General features: G+C 41.8%; 2 long non-coding RNA genes across 2 annotated transcripts in view; both read right to left on the bottom strand.

The window, feature by feature from the left end:
- Nucleotides 1-15564, bottom strand: part of LOC311256177 — a 35909-nt gene extending 20345 nt beyond the window's left edge. Inside the window, exon 1 of the long non-coding RNA XR_014622454.1 lies at nucleotides 15480-15564. This is a non-coding gene — a long non-coding RNA (uncharacterized lncRNA). The remainder of the gene's footprint in view (nucleotides 1-15479) is intronic.
- LOC311256176 lies at nucleotides 1276-10685 on the bottom strand. Its single transcript, XR_014622453.1, has 3 exons — nucleotides 10415-10685; nucleotides 2378-2525; nucleotides 1276-1789 (listed from the first exon to the last, which is right to left on the bottom strand). It is a non-coding gene; the product is annotated as an uncharacterized lncRNA (long non-coding RNA).
- Nucleotides 15565-24948: the final 9384 nt, after the last annotated feature.

The following is a 24948-nucleotide window of genomic DNA, read 5'->3' as shown; positions in this document are numbered from 1 at the left end:
GATTTGTATTATTGTATTTCTCGTTCTTTTTTCTAGTTTGAAAAGGAAATACAGGCGCTGGCTGTTCAAATATTTAATAAAACTGTGGATGTTTGTCTAAAGTCTGGCACAGAGTTACACTGTGTGTCTCACCATCAGAAAAAGTACAACCAGGACCAATTCATCAATTCATTCATTAAAAATAAAGGGTTTACCTGCCTGCTTACCAGAATGTCTATGATACACTCATATGATTGCCCATATTTTGCACTATTGTTGAATTCACATTATAATTATTTGTATTAGAGCTCAAACAATTGGTGGACTAAATGATCAGTTGATCAACAGAAAAATAACTGTTTGGATAATCAATTAATTGCAAATCCTTTTCTCATTTTCTATATCTGCTTTTCTCTGTTTTATATCATATTAAACTAAATATTTGAACTTCTGACTGAGAAAACAAGTAATTTAAAGATTGAGATAGCCATTTTTCACAATTTTCTTACGTTTTAAAGATAAACAATTAATCGATGTATCTAGCAGATAACTGAAAGATTAATCAATAATGAAACTAATCGTTAGTTGCATCACTAATCTCTATGTGAAACATGTTTTTCTTTATTTGAGAAAAAACAGTCCCACGTCAAGGTCCATTGAATAGCTGTTCTGGAGCTTTTGATCCCATCATATGATCTTCGTCATGGATTTGCCCAGTTGCCATGAAATTGAAAAAAATTCAATTCCGAGCAATTAAAACATTGATTAATTACATTAATTAGGAGTTATTTTTTTAATGTGATTTGATTAATTACTAATCAATCCCTAATTTAATTATTTGAACGCCTAAAATTCAATGACAACTGGGCAAAGAGCATCTGCTGATGAGGATCAAGAGATATGACTGAAAGCTTTAGAAGAGATGTTTTCTACAGTAATGATGGTCATGTTGAGGGTCAAATTATAAAATTGTAGGTAGAAAATAATTTACTTAAATTCAGACTTAACTCTTAATCGAAAAAACAAACAAGTACTTAAATTGGATAATCAAATTTTGATATGATCAGAAGCTGTGGAACAGCTACTAAATGGACCCCCTGAACTTTGTACATCAAGACTCATTTAAATGTTCACTATCATATGGGAACTTGTAGCATGACCTCAAAGTGCCTTTGACTGTTTAGTGAGGTTTTTTTCATATATAACATAGGGTTGAACGATGGATAAATATTATGGAAGTTGTTATAACTGACAAAGCAGCGTTATAATCAAGAACTGTGCTGCAGAGATGTCACATGTTCATGATTTTAAGTTTATTCAGTGAAAATGAAAATTCAAAACTGCAAAAATGATCGTTAGTAATCACAATATGTCAAAATAATCAGAATATGATCTATTTTTATCATTCAGCCTTAATATAACACTCTAACTCTTCTTTTATAAGTAGTCTTCGTGAAGTTATAGCTCAACAATAACTTTCTGCACAGTACAAGCTACTATAGTCAAAGCAATTTACCAGGCAGCACCACCAAAGCCTGAGAAACCAGTCTGTAATCCTTCCGGGAAGTATATCAAATGTTAGAGCCACAGTTAGGGGCCATAACCCTTCCACGGCATTCAGATACGGTCAGTCAGCTGCCTAACCAGCCGTTGTATGGTTGTTTAGTGACGGCAGAGTGAGCGTGTTAATGGCCTGTCTAAACAGCCTCAGCTGGGGGCCGCAGTAAAGGGAGGGAGGTGTCGGGGGGGAGGCAGGCCTCTGGTCGCTCTGCAGGCTGGAGGTGTGGCAGGTTGTAGCCTGTGAAGGCATCTGGAGGAAAAGACAGAAAGGATGACTCAAGCAGCGATAATCATTACCGATCGATATGTTGACAAGGCGGTAGAGAGCTTGGGTAGAAAACAATTAAAAGAATGCGGTAAAAATTGCGGTGCTGTCTGTTTAACCACCAGTTTATCCGTCTCTGCCTGTGTTTCAGCCAATGAGAAACCAAACTAGTATAAAGTATGACTAAATGCCCTGCTAGTCTCCGAGGAGCTCCGAGTGCGGAGCTAGCGGGAGATCAGTGCAGTTAATTTACATAGCATTTGCATTATGTCAGGACATGAGCTACAAATAGGTATGAGTGTGTGGCTTAATTAGAAATGAGCCAGGCTTTTCAAAAACACCCTTTTGCATCATAATTGAGTCAGCTCGGCGCTGGAGTAAACGGCAGTGAGTGGGGGAAAAGATGCCTGTTTCTGAACACGCTCAGAGATGATTGGTAATTATGATACACCTACCTGGGCTCAGAGCAAGTTGTATTATTTTTATACAAAACATTCGTGTGTGCTTTGAACAACAGCAGAGCAAACTGACCTATAATATCTGGGTCACAACAATTAAATATATGATACATACTGTATATAAATGCTTTGTATCCAGAGGGGGCTGTGACTGAGAGGTTGCAGGTGTTTCAATATGTGGGCAGGTTTTTGATCAAGGATATGCAGAGGTGCATCGAGGACTTTTTTAAATCCACGGGGGACCACGGCTAACATCGGGAGGTCTGCAGAGCGAGTGTAAACACAGGGCTGAAAGTTAAAACGAAATACAAATAACACATACAGTGTGACTCTTTTAGGAGTTGTGTTTATACCTTGGTGTCTGAAAATAAATATTAAACGCAGGACACAGCTCTGGCTATAAAAGGATGTTTGTGTTAACTGAACCATGACATTTTTTACTTACTAAAACTATTCTTATATAATAGTGACAGTTTAATTATTTTGGGGCAGTCACTAAAAAAATCTTTCCTACCATGCAAAATTATTCCCACGTCTTCTACATCTTCTACCGGTGGCTCCATTATGAATGAATTGGAACGGCCTGAAAAGGGAATATTGTAACTGAACTCATCAACATTGGACATGTGGCTGATCTTAATTTTTTTAAGGATAAGGCCACGGAAGCTGGATATATTCCTTTGAATATTGTCGGTAAATAGAGGAGAGGACGAAAACCAACTATTTATATGTGTTAGTAACTTCTCTATATTCTGTCTGTGGCACTCAGCACCCCAGATCATTGGTTCAAAATGGGTCTCAAGTATGTAGTTAGATTTTAGAAAAAGCAAAGTCATTTCTTAAAACAGCTGAGCACCTTAATTCTAGCAAATGTTACTCAAACAGGAGTAAAAAAAGGGGCATTTGTCGGGGACTATTTTCACAGAGTTCAAAAACATGATCTTTTCCTAACCCTATCTGAGGTCATTAAACGTAACCATAACCACAGCACTGTCACAACTTTAAAGGTTCACTCCGTAAGAAAGTAGATTTTTGAGTCTGATTCCAAGCTAGTCGATTACTGATGCTATTGGGATTTTAGGTTGTGTTCGCTGCCATGCCAAAGTGTCAGTATTTGACAAATTGGAAATGAGACACAAAAAAATCCACTTTTTACAAATTGGACCTTTAAATTAAAAATTTAGCTTAAACAAATGTAGAGGTGCAACATAAGGAATGTATGGATTCAACATATCCATGGTTTGCAGAAAAGTACACTGCTAACTTTTATTCTGGTGATTGGGTTGAAATCAGGCTTTAGCTAAACAAAAACAAAACAAAACAAAACAAACAAACAAAATCATCAGCGTAATCATTAATTTCGGATTAATATTAGGGGGTTAGGGTTCAGGTTTGGGTTAATCAATCAATGACAACAAAAAATATGAATCTGCAAGGTTGACAAATCTAATTTTAAGGGCCTAATGTCATACATAGTTACTACACCAGAGGATGCCACTGACAGGAAGTTTTATTGGTCAACAATTTTCACAGTCGAGGCCTCAATCAAGCCACAGAAACCCCAAATAACCATCTGAAGCTGATCTGTGGTCACGGTGTCACTACCTTCTGCCCCACCTACATATTCTCCCCACATCCATCTATCTATTCAAAGATTTAATGGCCTCTCTGACTCTCAGCGACTTTGTGAATATTTTTCGGCTGTTGAACGTTTGCATGCATGAACATAGTTCATATCTGAACAACCTGCCGGAAAAGTGTGACGTACAGTATTTCTTTGATGGTAAATATATGTGTTTTTTAGTATTTAAACTTGCTAAGTGATGTGCCAAAATGGGTATGTGTGTTGGGGAGCCGGGGTGCTCGGAGTACCTGGGGTTACCAAGGTTACCAAATTGAATCGTCCCCTCAGACATGGCTGATCTACATAATTTGGTGGTATCATTCACAGCGTCTCACGGCCTGGGTGATGAATGGCACCCGCAGAAGATAATATTTCTGCTTGGATGTAATAAATCTTATGTAAAGTGCTCCACCGCTTATATAGCAATGGCAGAGATGTGGTTGAAAAAAGGCGCACTCATTTTTTTATTCTCTCTCCGTTTCTCTTGTCTTGTTTTTCGATCCTCCAAAGTCCAACTTGTATCTCCAAAAATTTTGTTATCATCTCCAATATTTGTCAATGATTTCATGGTTACAGTTTCGCTGGTTCAAGTAGGATAAAGTTTTTCTGTGCTTCTTTGTATACAATAAATGTACTTTTTTTCCAGTGTGTAGTTTCTGATAGCGCTGATCTCCTCTGAGACATCTTCTCTGCTGCTCCTGTACCTGTTGTATTGATCGCAGGCCCCAGCCATCCCCTCGCAGACAGCCCGCAGTGTCCTGCTATTACTAAACCAGCCCGTGGGTCGTGAACTCGTGACCTCCTGCTGCTCAGCGCCGCTCAGCAAGGGGGGCATGACCCCCACAAGGGGCTGGGAGGCCAGGGACACTGTGGATAGCTGTTCACGTTATTCATAGCTCCCCGATCATCATGTTTTTGCATGTGTTTATCATGCATTAACACTCATTAAAACAAACAATAAAAACTGAGAACGGCTTTGTGGTAGAGATGCAGACTTAGCAAGATTCTCACAAAGCTTGCAGCAAAGAGAAAATCACGTGGAGTGGCTTGTTGAGACTTCTGAACAGTGAGTTTGCGTAGAAACGGAAGCATATGCAAATTAAATGCAAGCTGTGCGTGCCGCTTGTAGTTTAATTTGATATATGATAACACAGCTCTAAAAGTCGAAGTCAGAAACGTCTATTTATTCCAAAGGTTACTAATCACAATTGTTTACTAATTAAGTTTTTCTATCTCCTTCCTCCTATTATGCCTGTTTTTAATAAGCTGTGAGTCAGGTGTACTTGACAGTAATGAATGACTGATTTTAGCTGATCCTTATTGCTGCCCTCCTCTTGCCTGCGACGCGCCGTGTGTGTGTGCGTGTTGCGGCTGCCTAATAAAAGGGATAATTGTTCCATCTTTGCTTGCAGACACATAAAGCAGTGTGTATTGACTGCTTGACAGGCTGTGATTCCACTAAAGCTAATGGCTTTCTCAATTCTCCTGCTCCATCCATCAGGCCCCGAGAGCACCCCGTCATGTTTTCAATTAATGAAGAGAAAACCATAAAAAAAGTTAAAAGGCGGTGTGACACGGCGGACGACAGCGCGTACACACACTCGGCAGAGGGCACACACACAGAATTTGTAATCACCAATATAAAATATACACACCTGCACACAAAAGCACACGGAGTTGCAGTTTGAAAAAAACAAACTTGAGACTTGAAAGCTTTTTTTTTCTACCTGACACACACAGATAGCGAAACAATCCTATCTCTTGTTTGCTGTGAGTTTGAAGCTCGCCCGTGTCTCAACTTCACACCCTCAGCTTGTAATCATAATGTATATGTATTCTGGTGGTGGGCCTGCTTATTTTGGGTGCAGCTCGCCGGCTTTATGTAGGAGATAAAGGGAAACTTCCGATCTGCCTGGGTGAGCGATAGTAAAGCCCTCCAATTCAGGCAGGAAATTATGGAGTAAGTGGCTTGGTGGCTGATAGTCAAATGAAGCCAGGGCGGCTGGATGCCTGCTCTAATTAACCGGCTGGCAGGTTTCAGCGATATCAGGAATACCTACCGGCTAACCTGATGACAAGACCAGGGTGCACACCGGGGTACAAACAGGCACAAGTCCGGATATATGCAGGCTAATCAGACATACTCGCAAACATGCACACAAGCCAACAAAAAACAGTATACACTTGCTTAATCGAATCAATTTAAAACTATATTTCAGACCTTTGACCTCTCATCATGTGTGCGATTAAGAAAACACATTCTTCCTCATAATCACGTTCCAAAAAAGATCAGTAAAGCGGTGCACAAACTCGAACAGAAAACATCAACTGAGCATTTTGTCAGCAGCAGCAGAAGAAGCCATCTTCCATAAACAATTCCCTCCGTTAGCCTAATGACGGCTCGTGTCTGCAGATCAGCAATCTAACGATCACATCATCAGACGCTTTACAGAATTAATTTTAAATGATTGACAGTCTTTTATATGCATATCACTAATCTCTGTAATTTCTCCATTACCTTATTGGACGGAAATGGGGAGAGAAAACGGGGAAAACACTGTTAGCAGAGCAATCAAGCGAGGAAAATAAAGTCGTCTGAAATGTGTAGAATTCACTGATCAATTGTAAATAAAAACTTAAGTGTGTTTAAGGGACCTGCTGCAATATCTAAGCACTTGGGTCAATTCATCTGTGACTACAGAGTATACAGTTACAATACTGGGAAAAATGAGACTATAAAAACTGTTGGCGAAGGTGTATATTGGCCGGCAAGGAGCAGATTTATGCCTCTGCTTGTGTTTAATTTGCCGGTCTAAATCACCAGTGATGTCATGAGAAAGTAAGCTAAAAAATAAATGTCACAGTGACAAGAGTGCCTGCTGGGAAATGTTCAACATGACTGCCATATTCCTGAAATCTGCTGCCTATGTGGAGTGTTTACTCCACATATAAAACATTTATCCCCACTGCTGCTTTCTCTGAAATTAATCAGGAGAGGAGACTCGGTGCACTGTAAGCACATCATTTACTGAAATACTTCTAGATTTTTCTTGCACATACATGTTTGACACTCTCCTTCTAAAGGAGCCTGCATGTGTGAGTGCTTTTGATATGCTACAGTGGGAGTTCACACCCTAGGCCCTTCTGTTTCCTGACCAGTAATAAGTTTAATAAGATGAAAATTTAAAGCGGGGAAAAAGAGAAGTTAACTTGGTGATAGGAATCACATGAGCGTCTTGTGCTGCGCCTGCACGCCTCTTCACTTAAACCAAACAGAGCTGAAGGTGAGAGAGCTACTGGAGGATAGATGAAGACGCAGTAATCATGCGTGGGAGTGAGATATAACCAATGCTTGTCAATCATCATCAAGCGCCCTTCTTGATGCTCGCAGTTTGACTTTCCTCATCGTTCGGGATAAGTTCCAACTCGACACACTCGAGGCTTTTTCTGAATTTGACGGGGTTATTTTTCACTTTGCTCTGCGCATGTTGAATGTGACACATACCATACTCCGTCTCACTAACACACACATGTGTTTTTTTTTTTTAAACAGCAGTGTTTTTCGGAGGGGAGAAAGGGAGGGATGGCAAGCGGAGGATAAATGCATTTTTCATTATTATAGATTCTCTCCACTTCTCCGCTGGCAGTGAGAGCAACCTCTGCTTAAACATCTCTTCTCTGCCCCTCGGCGCTTCCCTCGCGTTTGGACACCGGCCAGGCAAAAAGTAATTTAAACATTACAGGAAATTAAATCTCACATTTCCAATTTTTTGCCTAAAGTTTAAGTACAATGAAAAATGTCACCCATGAATTATGGAATCAAGCTGAATTTCTCCTCCAAACTTGTAAACTGTAAATGTAAATGTCCTTGACAACAAGGTGGGCACTTGGAGGCTCCGCCGCTCCCTCCCCCTGATGCGGTGCTACAGCCAATCAGAGGCAGACAAAGGAGAGGAGAGGATAAAACCTTTTTTGCTGGATGAAAGTGAGGTGCAGTGATCACGATCAGTGACATTTTTTTATCTGATTCATGGTGGGAAACTCATACTTTAACTTATAGTTTAACATCTATTTTCAGGGCAAACTGTTGGATCTCTTGCAAAGACATCATCTGCTCAATGTCATCTATCACAGCATCGAACGTTACATCTTATATTAAGACATTATAGCAGTCTGCAGTGTTCACAGTTATCCCGAGATCACCTGTTAAAACGTGTCTTTGTGATATTTCATTCTCTAAGCGCAGCATTACTGCAAAGATAATACATCCACTTGATATGTCTCACACCCAGACCAAATTATATTTACTGCTAAATCACATTTCTGATGGCGCCGCGTTATTAGAAAATTGCATGTTGTGCGTTTGATTTATGTCCCGGCATATCTAGAGAAGAAAAAAAAAAAAAAACACATCCACCCTCCCACGCTTGCAGGTGAGATGAGTTCCTGCAGATTGCTGTTAGTGTCATCCTCCGGGCTAAGTGTTGTATATTAAAGAGACATTGCAGTGGATTGTCACCCCGGTGCTGCACCGCCTAGCAATGGGCCATCTTTAATTATGGTCCGACGGAGGTGAATGCATCAGAAAAGGCCTGACAGAGCGGCCAGTGTGTAGATTATTTTAATTTGCGCCCCGCCCCTAGGTGAGCGATGCGGCCGGCCTTGACCCTCCTCTGACTGCATGGATTAATGCCTGGTAATGACTGCTGAGGCTATCATTGCGGCGGGCATCATTAATTATCCTTATTGATTGTTGCTCTCAGAGATAAAGCGTTCTGCTGACTGGAAAATACCCTCCACGCACAAGGTCAAGGTAAAAAAAAAAGAGAGGAACTTAGATAATCGCATAGGGGCCACCACACCTACAATAGAAGATAAATATGGCTGCCGCCCAATGCGCTCCGCACCGCTAATGTCTCACTCTCTCTGTCCTGTCCTTCGCTCCTGTCTCCTCCCCTCTCCCTCAATCTGTCTGTCTCACAGTTCCCTGTCATTGCCTCCCAGCAGGGACTGTAAGAGAGTCCAGCAGGAAACCTAAGCAGGCTACGTTAGGTCTGGAAGAAACATGCAGTTTGTGCGCATGTGTGCAAAGATATGAAGGAAGGAGCTGGTGAGAAATGAGGGAGTCTAAGTGAAGGAAGATGCTGAGAGGGAGAGAGGGGGAAACAGTTGGAGGACAGCAGGAAAGAAGCGACGGGGAGCAAAGGGAGACGGCAGCGAGGTAGGCTGGCAGGCAGCTGTAGTGCTCAGGCAGATTGAGTTTCCGCGGCTGGCATAATGGAGGAGACAGCAGGAAGTCGGGGTTTTATATTTACACTACTCTACATCACCCTGCCCTCATATACAAGGAAACAGGCACACACACACACACACCCTCGTAACCAATATTCGGCTTCCCATCCCAGAACAGTGTCTGCCCTGAGTGGAGGATATGAAATCACACAAAACCTATGAATGACGTTGACATATTAAAATCCTCTCTTTCTACGATTTCTGCACAAGGAAATTAGTGCTGCAGAGGACGTTTTAAAATTCAACCAATTTTGAAATCAGGTTGCATAACACACATGAGGAGAAACTTCACTGATACTCCTCTCTAATCTCAAACATACAAACACTAGCAGATTAGAAAATAATGGCACACCCCACACTAAAGGACATTATTAGGTTTGTCGGACCAGAGGAGCCAATACACCAACTTGAGTCAGTTGCTCCGTTGGTTATCGTAGTTATACTAATGCAATCAACCAGGTTTTAACTCCAAGATACAAAACATTTTTGAAAATTATCACGGCGGTCCTGATGAGTGTTCGAGCAGGTTGGGGGGCTTGAGACTGGACCTGTAAAACCGGATCATTACCAGATAATCTAGGCCGAAAACCGGTACTGACCAAGGTCCCAGAACAGATTTCTCCTTCAGTAAATCGGCCCAAAACTCCTTGAATTCTACTGTGCTAGTGTTATTAACAAATGTATATTTGATTTTTTATCTCAAGTTTCATGTCTGAGGGCATTACATTTTGTGAATTTACAATAAAGCATTTGTTCAACCAAAAATCTCTTCTGTTTTTCGTCCTTTAAAAGGTCACTGTAACTGTGATAATATATACCCTGGAGGAGCTTTTTCTCTTTGTTTCCATTTTTGGTTGGTTGGTTTTTCCGCAGGATTACACAAAAACTACTAAACAGATTTCCACGAAACTTGCATTGAGGACAAGTCAGCGTAGAATAAACCCCATGAATGTTTGGTGAGGAAACAAAAAAAGGGAATTTCTTCAACAGTTGTATTAATTTCTCAGGGAAAAATGAATGGATCTTAATGGAAAAAATCCGGCATATGTAGGTGGCTGGTATCTATGAATGCCATTCTAGTTATTGGTGCAATACCATGACAATGTGAAACCATCAAATTTTCTCAAATTTTCATAAGGCTGCAACCCTACTCGGCTGTATCTTTTTACAGTATGAGAGTATGTATTATGCCTCATTTGACAGTATGAGAGTAGGGCCGTTTTAAGCCTATACCACCTTCACGAGATGCCTGCTGTGTGCATCCGTCTGTTTGTGTCTCCTCTTCCTGACTCAAGCAGGCTGATCCAGCAGACGGGAAGTGAGTGTGACAGAAATGTATTCTCCTTTCAAACGCTGGTTGGAGAGGCTGCGTGGCACCTCTCTTGTCCTCTCTCTTGCCTGCCTTCTCCAAAGCCTCGTGATTGGCATGTCTTCATATGTGGATCCTGTTCTTCCTGTGACTCGCTCCTCTGTACAACTAGCCGGTGTCAGGCAACAAATAAGTTAAAATAAATCCATCCCAAACCTAGGGGCAAGAGGAGAGGGAGCCCCAGTGAAAAGGTAGAATATGCAGACACTCTTTTATAAATGTACTCCTACAAAAAAAACATTTGTTTTCATGTTCTTAAAATTGATATGAAGGATAGATTCAGGCGCTCACTGCTGGTTTTGGTGGTCTTGATCCATAAATGCACTTTGTCTGGGTTTCATGGGGCGATAGAGACGCAGACGGTGGAGGTAGGGCAAGATGAAGGAGTAGTCTGTCTTTTTTTGTTAGTACCTGTTTGAAGTGTATCAGAAGGAGCTTTCCAAGGTCTAGAAATTCATTACTGGACAGCAGCTTTGAAAGAGGCCTGTTGGATGTATATGGTGTGTGTGTGTGTGTGTGTGTGTGTGTGTGTGTGTGTGCGTATGTGTGTGTGTGCGCAAGCCTCGCAGCCCATTGTATTCAGAGTGGAATTGCTAAGCAGTAGCCTGAGGCCACGAGAAGGCAGCAATGGCCAGGTATGGCTAGCCGTTACTGCAGGGCATCAGACTCGATCAGACTCTCTGGAGAAAAGATCATACGGGCCATACACACCCATATAGGTAGTGAGTGTGTGTCTATTTGGGTGTGTGTGCATGCATTTGTGCGACACAGACAGACAGACGAGACACATCATCTGTTTCTACATTGTAAAGCTTTTATTTGAGCTTGGGTTGTGATCTTATTTAGAGTTAAAATGACTTTGTTTGATCTGGAGCAAATGTTCCATCTGTGTGTGTGTGTGCATGTATGTATGTAAGCAGGAAGAAAACTGAGAAAGAGAAGTCGGACTATGTTGTTGCAAGACTGTCGGTGAATCAATATGTGACCACAACACTGACAGGAAAACCCAATCAGGGGCCAAAGGCTGGAGGTACGGCTTCAACGCTAACTGTACATACACACGTTTACACCGAAACATACAGCAAACTGCTGGAGTCGTGTTTCTTCTTCTCTTCTCTTAACGTTGATCAAACATTAGATTACAACTGAAAGTGCCCTTAGTTTTCATCAGGAGAGGAGATCCTTCGGCAAAAGGACAGACTCTCCTCTGGGAGAAGGATCAGTGAGACGACAGCTACCGGAGTCCCAGTATGCATCAATCCTGGTGTGACAAATATGTGTATGATGCTTGCTTCAGGTATTAACTGCAACAAATCTGACAAGCTCATTTCAATATGCAAAAACATAAAACAAGACATATTACACCAAGTTTTTGATAGTCTAACATGAACCTCCTTTTCTCTCATGCAACACATATCTGACTTATCAAATGTTTTGCATCCACACGTGGGTGGATGTGATGTGTTGTATAAGCACGCACGTATATGATAAACACACACACACATGCAAAACAATTTGAGGGGGGCAGAGGGGGTGGGGGGGAGGGGTGGTGGTGGGGGGTTGGGGTGTAGTAGCATGATGCCCATCTATCTTTCTGACATCTCCTAACCCAATCCCACTGGGGCTAACTGAATTCAATCCTCAACATTAGATAAGCACATACCCCCTCCCCTCTACACGTGTGTGTGTATGTGTGTGTGTCTATGAACATATCACACACATAGCAGCAGGTTTAGATTGTTTCTACAGTCAAGTGTTGGTGTGCAGGTCACATAGCGTGAGGGGGAACGAGGCAGAAATCAAGAGAAGAAAGCCAACAGGCCCAGCAGACAAAGAGAGACCCTGGCAGAGACAGAGGGAGAGAAAGAGGTTTGACGTTGCCCGTCCGGTGGGAGTCCAACCTCTGTTTCTCCCCTCACCCTCTCTCTCCCTTTCTCGCTCTCTACCCCCTGCCTTGTAGCACCCCCACACCCCTGCCTGCAGCTCTCCCTTCTCAGCAGCTCTCTGCTGATTGTTTGGGCTTCTTGGTGCCTATCAGGCCCATCGCTCTATGTTTCCGTCAAACACAGCATTTATCTTATCATTGCCTTGACAACTGCCTATTAGTCCAAAAGAGTCTGCAGGCTCTGTGTTCCCATGGCGATGACATGGTGACATTGCCAGGCAGCTCTGAACCGCCTGCTGAGACAGTGCACCCTTTCTCCTCTCCTCCTCTCACCCTGATCTTCACTCTGTCTTCCTCTTTGCCCATCTTTGCCCCCCATCCCCGGAGCTTACACCTCTTCGAGGGGAGTGTGCACACCACACGTTTCTGTATGACAGATGGAAAATTCTCCTGCGTATATGCCAGTCTGTATGTGCAGTGTGTCACCAAAGAGGGGAGAATAGAGGCCCAACAAACACCTGGTGAGGACATCTTTGTGTTTTTTCGTGTTCTGTATCAGTGTTCAGGGACGATATGCGACCTCATCAGTGAGGGTCAGGGGACTGTGAAACATCTGACAGAGATTTAGACTTTCTCTACTAGAAAAGAGACTCTGCATCACATAAAGATGAAGAGAAAGAGGAGAAGTGATTAATTCAAGTGAGAAGGCATGCAGTGGCCTTGCAGCTGCATGGCCCTGTCCCGGAGCTCCCTACACTCCTGGTGCTTATCATCTACGATTGAGTTGCAAAGAGTACTAGTCTCATGGATTAATTAAATGGTAGAACAATTTTCCTCAACTAGTTTAATAATCACTTAATAGCTAAAGTAATTTTTCATGCAAAAATGGCAGAAAATGCTGTTTTCAGCCTCTCAAATGTGGAGATTTCCTTCTTTTTCCTGTTTTTCATTACAAACTGGGTTATCAAAACTGGCCAGAACATTATTTGTACCCACGTGAAGTCAGATGTCTGCACAAGGCACAAAGGATACTATAAGTCAACACCCACGGCAACCACAGTCTGTTCACCCTGCTGCCTCTGGCAAAAGATACAGAAGTATCCACTGCCGTACCACCAGACTATGGAGCAGCTCCTTTTTTCAGGCTGTGAGCTCCTGAACTAATCCTCACATTCCACCATAAAAATATGTTTAATTTTTCTGTAGCATAAAGAGACTACTATTTGCATTTTGTTGTACAACCGTGTGTTTTAAAATGACAATTAAAAGAACCTTGAAATTAAATTCAATCTCTCTGTGATCAGATACTAACCTGGTGAGTATTTCATGTTAAGGACAGACACAGATGAGCAATGAGGACATTTATAGCTGTTGGAACATGTGTCATACTGACTAAAATCCAGTTTCTTCTATCCTCTTCACGCTCCTCCTCTTGCCCTGTTACTGAGCTGTCTTTATAAGTTTGCAGCAGTTTATGGGGTTAACTCGTATAAGTGGGTCAGCTTGTCTACTGCTATCTCTGCACACAAGTTTGCATGTGGTTTCTTAATTACATCTTGTAATCTGGTGTTTAAATTTGTGCTTCTCAAAAGTACAGGAGGGATAAAGACGCACATTTATGCAAACACTATAATTTTACCTCTTATCAGTGGGTTATCCTGCGGTCTGTGATTCAGTGCATTAGCTGTGATCTGTTGCTCTGCCTCAGTCCTCTCTCTCGCCTGGATGGGAGAGGAAGGGGTCTCCGAGGGCAGCTCAAAGGGGCCCAGCTCTAATAATAGAGTGTAAATCTCAGTCATTACTGCTCTGACAGGACACTGTGTCATCATTGTCTGGCGCACAAGTCCACTCGAGTGGTGAGGCTTCAAGTTAACTACTGTTTTTATTGTGGGCAGCCCAGAATCCCTTGTAGTTTGGTAAATGACAGAGTGAGAGGGGAGTTATGAGGGCAGCACACAGGATGTTTGACTCAAGCTCCAACAACAGATATTACGATTTGATACTGAACTTTGACTCGCTGCTTATCGATCCAGACAACTATCATGAGACCAAAAACTTTTGCACTATTGAAAGATTTTCCTGGATACAAATGTCAAGCAGAGTTATCCCAACAAATCTGAAAACTACTGTTGCTACACCAGTACTTTATAAAGCCACTTTATAATAGCACGCCAGTGGGACTGACATTCCATATCCTGTTAAGCAGGAAATCACCATTGGTCTCAATAACGGCGGTCCATAAAATCAAATTTCAGCGTCCATCGATTTTTATTTCATAGTAAATGGCAGGTAACAAACCGCGGGGCCGCTGAGCGCTGCAGTGTAAATGCGCCTCTGATAAACAGTTAAAGAAGTTCATCCACTCTGCTGAACTGCAGCTCGGCGGCAGAAAAATCAACACTAATCTGATGAGAGGCAGCAAAACAAATTCTACTGTTGTGCTCTCAACACAGAACTCAAGGGAGAGGGGAGGAGGGGAGAGGAAGAAACAAGACAAGGGAGAGGGGGAGAGCAGACATGTTAGGGAGAGTGGAACAGGTGAGAAGAGACAAAGGAAGGAGAAAAGCTAAGATAAAGTGGAAGGAGGTGAAAATTACATAAAATAGGAATGGAGGAAGGGAAGTGAAAGAAGGTAAAAGGAAGAGGAGCGGTAAGGAAGAGGTTGAGACGGGGCAGGACAGAGGATATGTATAGGAAGATGTAGGAAATTTAAAAAATCTTGGATGTCTGAACACCTGTAATACCATGTGATGGTGATATCATTTTGAAAAACAAATGCCAATCAGGTTGTGGGCAATGGGTTAGAACGTGTGTTTAAATATGCAAAACATGCAGAAAACTATCTAGTATGTTCTTTTAACACAATTCTTTAGCTCGCTGCATTCCCCCTTCCCTGTTTCTCTTCCCCTCTCTCTCTCTGTTGTCTTTTCTCCTTTCGTCTCTCTTGTCTCTGTGCTCTTTTTGGAGAAAAATGCCAGATCAACAGAAACGTCACATCCAGGATAAGGAGCTTACTTTTGTATCTTCTAATTGAAGTGCCTTCCTACCTTAGCGTCTGACAGCTCCTTTTGACAAGTGATGTGTTTTTTGAAAGTGAATCAGCTTTCTTTGGCTCTGAGTGCTATAGACAGCAGAGATCAGTGAGGGTCAAGCTGAATGCTGGGCTCTATACTGAGTTACTGCTGCCTCCTGCCATCACAAAGCTTGTCATTCATCTCATCGTTAATCCTGCCTTCTTCTTTCAGCGAAAAACATTCTCCTCTCGGGTTTTTTCCCACCTGAAAATATCAAATAAGTCAACCGGACATACAGTTCATAAACCCAGGTTGTTTAACTGTTGTTTAAGGCCGCACAAATCAATAATTTTATAGTACCAATGGATTAATTGAGCGTCTAAAGTGAGATGTCACTCGCACAGACAAACCCACAGAAGATGACCACCTTTTAGCATCTTTACGTTCATCGTTTTGATTTAACAATGCACAGCTATATAAGCTATATTGCATGACCCCCAGAAACTCTGTAATAAACACTGCAGCACTCAGCTAAACACGGCCAACATCATCATGTTTTTTACTGTCAAGCTTGTCCAACCAAGCAACACAAAGGGGGGCGGCATTTAGGATCGGTCAGTTGGCAGCACCTACCGCTTATCTCGATGAACCAACACCTGTAATCGGTAGTGGTAAAAACAACCATTCATTTACATTTTCTTTTACAGATTTTCACAAAATTCAGGGATGGGAACATGGCTATTGTCCCCTCAGAGAAGCAAGCACAGTGTTAAAGTGCCATAAAAGCTCTCAGGGGGAATTTCTGGATGAATAGTTGGGACAATAATTCATGCGACATCTGAGGCCACAGTTTGCATCCTGTCTCCGACCAACTGTGGGCGTTGGTTTCTTTTAACCATGACCACAATCTTCCTCTAACCTTAACCAAGTCGTTGCCTCAACACAATCAAACGGAACCACAGAGGTGACAGATCGGAAATGAATCACTTTTGGAACAGTCATAGAAATCATTGTGGAGGACACAGACAAAATAAGCATTTTTGTCATTTAGTTCTGGGGATTTGTTGCAATTAAAACGTATAAAATTACACAGCAGACGCCAGAAAAATCAGTGTTGGTGCTAACCTTTTATAGTAGATGCCCCTGGCAGAATTTTAAAACCCATCTTTACATGAAACAATAGAGTACTGTGTTAATAGTGGATGCTATTTTCATGTCATGCCATGATCCTAGTGGGATTTTATTAAAGAACATGATGTCTCAGGCATTCATTCTTTTTTGGTCTATATTTTGTGGTTCTAGTGGGGCAGCACAAAGCTCATCCATACCCTGCAGCTTCTGTATGTATAATCCCATCTTTGCCTGCACTGTTTAGCATCGCTCCATCAACAGCCAGAGAGCGAACCTTCAATTATATCTTTGACCAACACACACAGCCAGTACTCATCATTGGAAACCAGCCACATCCACATGGAATGGAAATATGGTAGGAATCAAGTCTTTTTTTGTCTGGAAAATTTCCTAAATTTTACTCCCTCTGCCTCTCCTTGGCGTCTTCCCACTTTCCCACTCCAGCTCTGTGTGTGTGATATTATGAAGAACAGATTTTCCAGAAAGGAAATGAAAGGGCTTGTTAGCAGAGGAGAGAGAGGGAGAGAAAGAGAGAGAGAGATCAGAGGGCCAGTGTTGAGGCTGACAACAGCCCAGTCTCCCAGCACCATCAACCGACCCACCCAGCAGCTAGCCAGCCTTCACAGGGCTGCATAAATCCACATGCAGGTCACATTACTGCTCGCCTTCATCAATGTTTACTGGCATGTTAAAGATTGTAATAACATCGGTCAGGACAGAGATTTTTAATTTAGATGTTTTTTTCAGCTGTGGCGAGGGGAGACGTAGTCAGAAAGAGACAGATGCTGGCACAGAGGAAGAGAGGTGTAACCACATTTGGACCGAGATGAGAACGAAGCCTGCAAGGTCGTGCTCTATAAACACTCCTCAAATTAGGATGCTAAACTTTTGTTATACATACTCGGTTCAGACAACAATTTGTGCATGTCTTCATGTTTTCAGTGGTCATTTGAGTTAAAATTATAAAAGCCGTTTGAGTCATGACAGTAAACATTCAGCTACAGCAAGAAAATAACCCACAGAAACAACTGCACAGGAAAGGAAAATCTGAAATTCCCCTTTTTACATACACCGACATCTCTCTCCCTCTATCTCGTGCTATAACTTCAGTGTAAAGGCTTGAAGCTGAAACACGGTTTGTCAGTGTATTTTCTTTGGGTAGCAGGCCATACCTCCGCTCAACTTAGATATATTGGATTTTGATCAAATGCTCGAAAAGTGGCGCAAGGACTCTGTGCTTATTTAAACTGTAATGTTGAATACACAAATCAGACTGGGCGCTGTGATGAGGCGCGCACACACACACACACACACACTTTCCCCTCTGCACTATAGATTGTAGCTGGGCTGAAGCTTGGAGAGCCTTGCCTCGTTCAAGGTTATACACCCACTGTTCTGTTCCACTCAGCTGTGTAACCATAACAGTTTAATGACATGGTATTACAGGGCTATCACACTTACAGCATCATGTTAACACCACAACCGCTGCCTCAGTCCCACACAGACAGTAGGCTATATCAGATTTAGGCCCTAATCCTACTCATTTAGCCCATTGTTTTATAGTTTCACACGCACCTTCTTTCACACGCACTTTCTTCCTTCCTTTTCTTCTTTTTGCCTTTCCGTTTTTTCATTGCCTCTCTCTCTCTTCTTTTCAGACATTTGCTAAAGTACAGTACTCAGAGTAATTTACCTTAATATTCCAATTATGTACTACTTTATAGCTCTATTCCACTTAATTTCAGAGGCAAATATTGTTTTCTCTTTTACACCACTGCTTTTATTTGACAGTTATAGTTACCAACTTTGCAGATTATTTAAAATCTACTGTATAGTGACTATATAAAAAAGTATGCATTGTTATAAAGTACACTTAAGTGCCCAATAGAATATATAACCATTACATTTTTTTCCAGGTCGACTGGTTGCAGGGTTAAAATACTACTTTCACCTTAGTAATCCATCAAATATAATAATCCAGCCCAGTCTCATCAGTCTGTGTCCAATTGACACACATTTAGCCATTCTAACTTTGTCCAAATTTAATTGTGAGTTTTGTTCATCCAAAATACCACGCAGAAAAAAATGTCAGGTGACGTAGTAGACATGTAAAGAGCCAGTGATAGAGTAGAGCATTGATTCTGAGGCACCTGTGGTCCACATTACGGTGCCTTTATGAGAGGTTAAACGGGGGTTTATAGTTGTCATTGCAAAATATGTCAATATGAATGACTATCAGGGGGCTCCTATTCCCAAATTTCTATGGAGGCCCCCAAACATTTGCCTTAACACTTTTGAGGGTACACAGCTGTAATGAGCAAGAGAGTCGGAGTAGGATGGAGACTGGGCTTGATGGAAAGTCGTGTTATTTGTATGCAGATTATAATTTAATAATATAAAATAGAATACAGACAGGGGCTATTTTGATTAATGAGCCCTTTAACATTTGATACTTTTGCTATATTTCAGTGATAATAACGCTGTGCATTTAATACTTCAAATGAAGGACTTTTACTTAAAATGGCGTATTTGTACATTTTGGTATTTCTATAAGTGAAGTAAGTGAATTATTTTTCAATCACTGCCTCTTCATTATTCAGATGTGGCATATCTCCTCTGTCAGCCTCATCTTCAAAACAGCAAAAGACAAAATACGTATTGTGTAGTCTGGTGCGCCTAACAAACAAAGCTGGTCTCACTTGTTTATTTTGATGCATTAAACCTGACCCTCAGAATTGGCCACAATAGCACACTGAAGCCAACCCTTGAAGCAGCGCTAGTCACTTGTGATTTATTTCATATTTCCATTTGATTGGGGGCTGTTTTGGGGTAATCAGGCTCTGACAGTGGGCCCTGTGCTGTGGCTGAGCTGTTTACATAGCTCTACTGGAGACATGTTGACACTGCGGAGGGCTGAGACCAAGAGCCGTGCTGCTCTCAAGGTCTGGACAGTATTTGAATTTGAGTTGGGCTGCTTTGAGGAAGGACAGGTCAACCAGGGCAAAGAAAGTGGGTAGACGCAGGTTGGGCAAAGGACAGGAAGAATGAGGAAATTAGTTTTGAGTGGAACATTATATAGGCGTGCTAAAGGAAAAATCCACCCTAATCTGATGTTAACACTGTTAATATCAGCTACTAGTGAGAGCTTTCTTTTTTATTGGCTGATTCTGTGGTTCGGTGGTCTACTTTTAATCTTCCCACCATTAAGAAGGTAGTATTTGATTACAGAAACCAGTTTAATCATGTTAAAACATCAATATTGCACAGAATGTGGTGTCAAGAGCAGTCATGCAGGAAAAATACGATCAGAAAAAGGCAGAAGTATTGATTTCCTCTCTGATAATACCCCAAAAATATTTTCTTTACCAAAACTGAGCTCACAAGCAAAAATTGATACAGCTTTGGCCCCCTCTTTTCTCCTCACAAGATTGTTATCATGTCATTTTTGAGATAGTATACACAGCTGACTGAAGCCGACGCTGGCTGGATGAGAGTGGGTACAACAAAAGCAAGGAGGGCCTGAAATGTGCTGCACAGGACTGGAGAAAACTATAAAAACCAAACCGGGAATAAACATCTTATTTTTCTTGATGTTACTCGCCGGATTCATTCCTGCAAAAGTGTCCTTACATGCCAGAAAATGATATGTTCTAAATGTGCGACTGCTGCAAGTTCCCAAAAGTTAAACTCCTGAGATAGAACATACAGCTGGAGCTGTCACAGTGAAAAGAGGAGATGTTTTGATCCTCTTTTCCTCAACAGTAAAGACCCCAGTAGAACAAGTCAACAGCCCCCCTTTGCACCTGCTCCAGCAGAAGGCCCCGGGTCACTGACGAGAGACAAAAAGACATGTTTGTGAACTTTCCAGTGCGAGCAAGTGGAATATTGAACTTTTCACATTGAGTTGCAACAAAAAAACCTGAAAAGTTTGGAGAGCCTAATCAATTTACCAAAAGGTTTTTGTTTGACTGCAGAGCAAGAGTCAAATCTTTGAAAAGCAGAGGCTGACATCCTTGAAAAAAAAGGCATGCACTGAACCCACGCCTTTGTGTTCTTTTGGTCTTTGTTTGTAGAAGGTTCGTACATGGAGGAGGAGGTAGTTGGCTCTGAGTATCAACCTCAAGTAATATTGCACACACATGCACACACACACACACACTTGTTCAGTCTTTAAAAGCAATGTATAATGCTGTTAGATATTATTTTAAGTCGAGGTACTGATTTCAATGCCAAATGTCAAATCAGATGTAGATGACTGGGAGGGCTTTTTATGCTAATAAGGTGGTTAATATTCTGATGATATGTCTACATGAAGCCTGAGTGTGTTTTAATATCCCAGAGAAGGTGTGTGTGTGTGTCTACCTCCACATAGAGACGGAGATGGTGCACCCAGGGGCGAGCCAACGCACCAGCTAGCCTGTGTCGGCTCGACTGGAGCGCCTTGCTGTTTTACCGCAGGAAGTAACACAAAAGAGCAGCAGGAATGTTTATGAACACCTCAATCCCCGAGGACCTGCGGGCTGACCTGATTATCGCCTGTCTGTAATTCCACAGTCGGCAAGGTGCTGCTGCTCCTGGAGGGGTTTGAAAGGGTGTGAGTGTGTGTGCTAAGAGTGTGCATGTGTGTATTCCGTCACTGATAGGTATCATTAAACATCATTAGAGGGTTGGAAGAGTCTCAAGCTGCTTCGGTTTTTGTGTGTCAGACCGTTTCTGTCAGACGCACTCTAGGAAGATCACTAACAGCGCAGCCCTGAAGACACACACACACATTTAAACACACACGCTGAAAAGAGGGTATTTATCAGTCAAGCTTGTTTTGTTATTGCATGCATTCTTTTGACATGAGCTCTGACTGTGGCCTTTGTAAAAGAGGAAATCAAATAACAGGGCCAACAGGAGCAGAGCTACAACCCCCTCCAGCATATACAAACAGAAATAAACCTTGGCTGTCTATATCTAACAATAGGACAACAACTTTTACTTCAAGGCTATTGCGAAGTTTGAGCAGTCATTTAAAAGGTTTGTGTATATTTGTCTGCTTGTGTATTCGGAGACGGCTGGCATCTTCTCATTCATTTCCCCAGACAGCTATTTGTTAAGTTATGTTTAGCATTCGCTGCCAGGATGTGTCATGAGCCATTCTGTTGATCAGCTGTTGATCCGTGGGCCGATCCAGGAATGCCGCGGTTAACTGGTTCAGCGTGTTTAAATGTAGAGAGCAATGGTGAGGACCAGGCCCCCAATCAGCCCAGTGACCTACACTGTGTAGTTGAGCGCAGCCACGAAACATCTCTATCCATCATTGGACGCAGCATTTTCAGGAACAGAGCGGTGGACACAATGGAGATCAGAGGAGGCCAAAGCGTAGCTGGGTGCTGCCATCTTCTGGCCGGGCGCCACATGAGGAGGGCAAATTCATCATGTAGAGAGTATCATGCATGTTCTCTTACATGAAACTCAGTTTAAACAATCATGGATCAATACCACTGAGGGAGATGCTGCAACACGTTCTGGCGAGAGACATATTTGTTGCGGCTCGAAAAAACAAATTTTTAGCAGACAGAAAACACCTTCAGACTGTGAGCAGGCTCCAAATTGCAACTCTAATTCTTTAATCTTTGCAAAACAAGCGATCCACCGTGAGCACCTCACAAGACTTCAAAGCTTCAATAAGCTGCAAATCTTTACAGCAGAATATGCTGTATCTCCTCAGGTGATTGTACAGTTATACAGAGCAGCTGGAAAAAAGCTCCTGGCTACCTCTCTCCAAGCCGGCTGAATGTGTCAAGCTAATACGTGGTGACGCGTGGTGAGTTATTGCACTGAGTACCAGGCCGCTGGTTCTGCTCACAGGCCTGGTTTGATCTTTTATTTACACTCCTTTTTGCTCAGGATTTCAGGACAATTTTCTCGGCTCTTTACAGTCAACAAACTACAAAGCAAGGCCCGCTTCTCTGGGAGGCATGTTGAATAGAGAAAAAGACCGCTGGTTTGGCTGCCTGCTTCAGAAACAAAAAAAAAACTAAATCGGTTCAGCCACTTTGGACTCCGTGTTGGCCTGGTAAAAAGGTTGATCTGTGTGTGACAGCTTGCGAGAGAAAGGTGGGTGAATGTATGGATGAGAGACAGTAAGCGCACAAGCAGACAGACAGAGAGACAGGCGCATGCTGCAGACAGACAGGCAGACCATTATTTAGTCAAGTTGGAGGACAAACCATTTTGACTGCGAGTATGGTTGCATATTCACTCAAGTGGCTGTCTGCATCAGAGAAATAGAGCCACTACCTCAAACTATTATTCCGCCATTAGTTTTCTACAGGTCACGATTGTGGCATAATGCAATAGCATTCATCTATTTCATTCATTTTAGTTCTTAGAGAGCGACACACAATTTAATTACCCATCCTCCTCTTTGGCTGTGGGAGCGGGAGCAAGCGCCTCGCCCCCCTCCCTCCGCTCACTCACTTCTCGTAAAGGATCGAGGGTGCCGAAACAATGATGGATAGAGTCTGAAAAGTGCATTATTTCTGATGCATTTTTGATTATTTCTACCCTTTCCCTTTTTTTCCCAGGTAATGCAATAAGCCTGATACGCCCTGAGTTCTGTCAGAGACATGGATATTGCAACAGCTCAGGCTTCGCTTTCTATCGGCAGGAAAGTCATTGTTTCTGAAACAAGGAGTTCTCGTTTTTTTTATATAGCTCTTTTACTCTTTTTCTCCCTTTTTTTCATTTTTTTTCTGTGTCTGTCTTTGTTCACAGCCTTTGTGATTTTGTCGGTCTATCTGTCTCCAGCTTGGAGACATTCTCATTTGGACTGGTGCCTTGGATGCCCCAATAGACTGCCACGATGGTTCCTCATCGAAACAATTTCAAGGACCTCTTCAAAGTGAATGAATCAATAGTGCTCATATGTGAGGTTAAAGCAGAGGTTACGCTGATATTGTTCAACTCCAGACACTCCCTTAGCCCCAACATGCTAGCCAGAGCCGGTGACCTCTTGTTTGGTTAATATAATTCATTCTGTAAATAGAGAATATCAATCTCTCTAAATATAACCCCACTTTGCCCTAAACAAATAAATATATATTTAAAAAACACAAAGCACAGGGCGAACCTTAGGGCTAATACTCTTATGTCTAAACTTGGTTTATCCACAATCAAACAATGCAAATGTTTCTGATGTCTGAAACGTAGGTGCTGCCAGCCAGAATTGATCCCACAGTCCTCAGAGCTATTCTCAAACAAACCAATTGTGAGCGCAGTTGTCTTTACACAGATTACTTTAACTACATTTTCCTCACTGCACGTATTACCCTTCGCTCACTGTGATTTGATTAATTGATATTGGATGGATGATGCTACAATTTTTAATTATTTGCATTCATGTAACAGCATTACTACTACATCACTTATCACTGATTGTTGTTGATGAGAATACATTTTTAAAATAAAAATATCAGGAACTTCTTTAAAATGATTAGTAGTCGCTACATGTCGTCTCTGTTTTCACCAGTGCATGAAGATAAAACAGCCTTAAAACTTTTACACAAAAAATAGGGAGGAGGAATGTTTGTGGTTTGAGTTTTGGGGATTTTTGCATTCGTCGTAGTGCCCGAGTTACTGTAAGTGCAAAGAAACCTCTTAAATCTTCCAGAATCTTGTGACTGCATTAAAATGTCCTGATTTACTGGGAATACCATTAAAAGGTTTAGGCACAGCTACCAAGCTGTCGTGGACACTACCTAAGCAGAGTCAGATGTGAAAGCTTATATTGTTTTATGTATCTATTATTTGATTTCTATCTTTTTGGACACAGATATAGTATAATACTGGTCCAAAATTATGTAAAACTGCATATTTTTTAATTGAAAAACATAAAAAGTCAAAATGCATGCACCCAAATCTTCCACACACCTAGGGAATAGACTAACACCATTTATGTTTTAAAGGGGCAATATGTACAAATTATTTGTTGAAAACGTTCTAAATTTAACAAAAATCAACAGAGTGTAAAGAAATAGCGACTTCCACGTTATGATATCTATGTATTGTGTGGCTGAAATATCTGCTGATGTAAGCATGCTAACCCAGCTGGTCATGGTCCAAAGCTCCTGTGCTCGTGGTGTAAACGATAACCCTCCCGGTCCCCGGTTACTCTGCTTATATGCTGCCCCGTTTGTTTTGCGTATGAATTTGCAGATGGACAACTCTTACATATTGCACCTTTAACACTGGTGCTTTTTACTGCTATGACAAATCAAAATGTCTTCTGTTAAAAAGGCAAAAAGACATTGATCACAACTGTAAACATTTGTACTCATTGTACTACGGCTTTACGGTTTAACATGTGAACAATATTGAGAGG

The sequence above is a fragment of the Pagrus pagrus genome, assembly GCF_965226575.1.
Source record: "Pagrus pagrus genome assembly, chromosome: 4".
Classification (NCBI taxonomy): domain Eukaryota; kingdom Metazoa; phylum Chordata; class Actinopteri; order Spariformes; family Sparidae; genus Pagrus; species Pagrus pagrus.
This window is presented reverse-complemented; position numbering and strand designations above follow the sequence as displayed.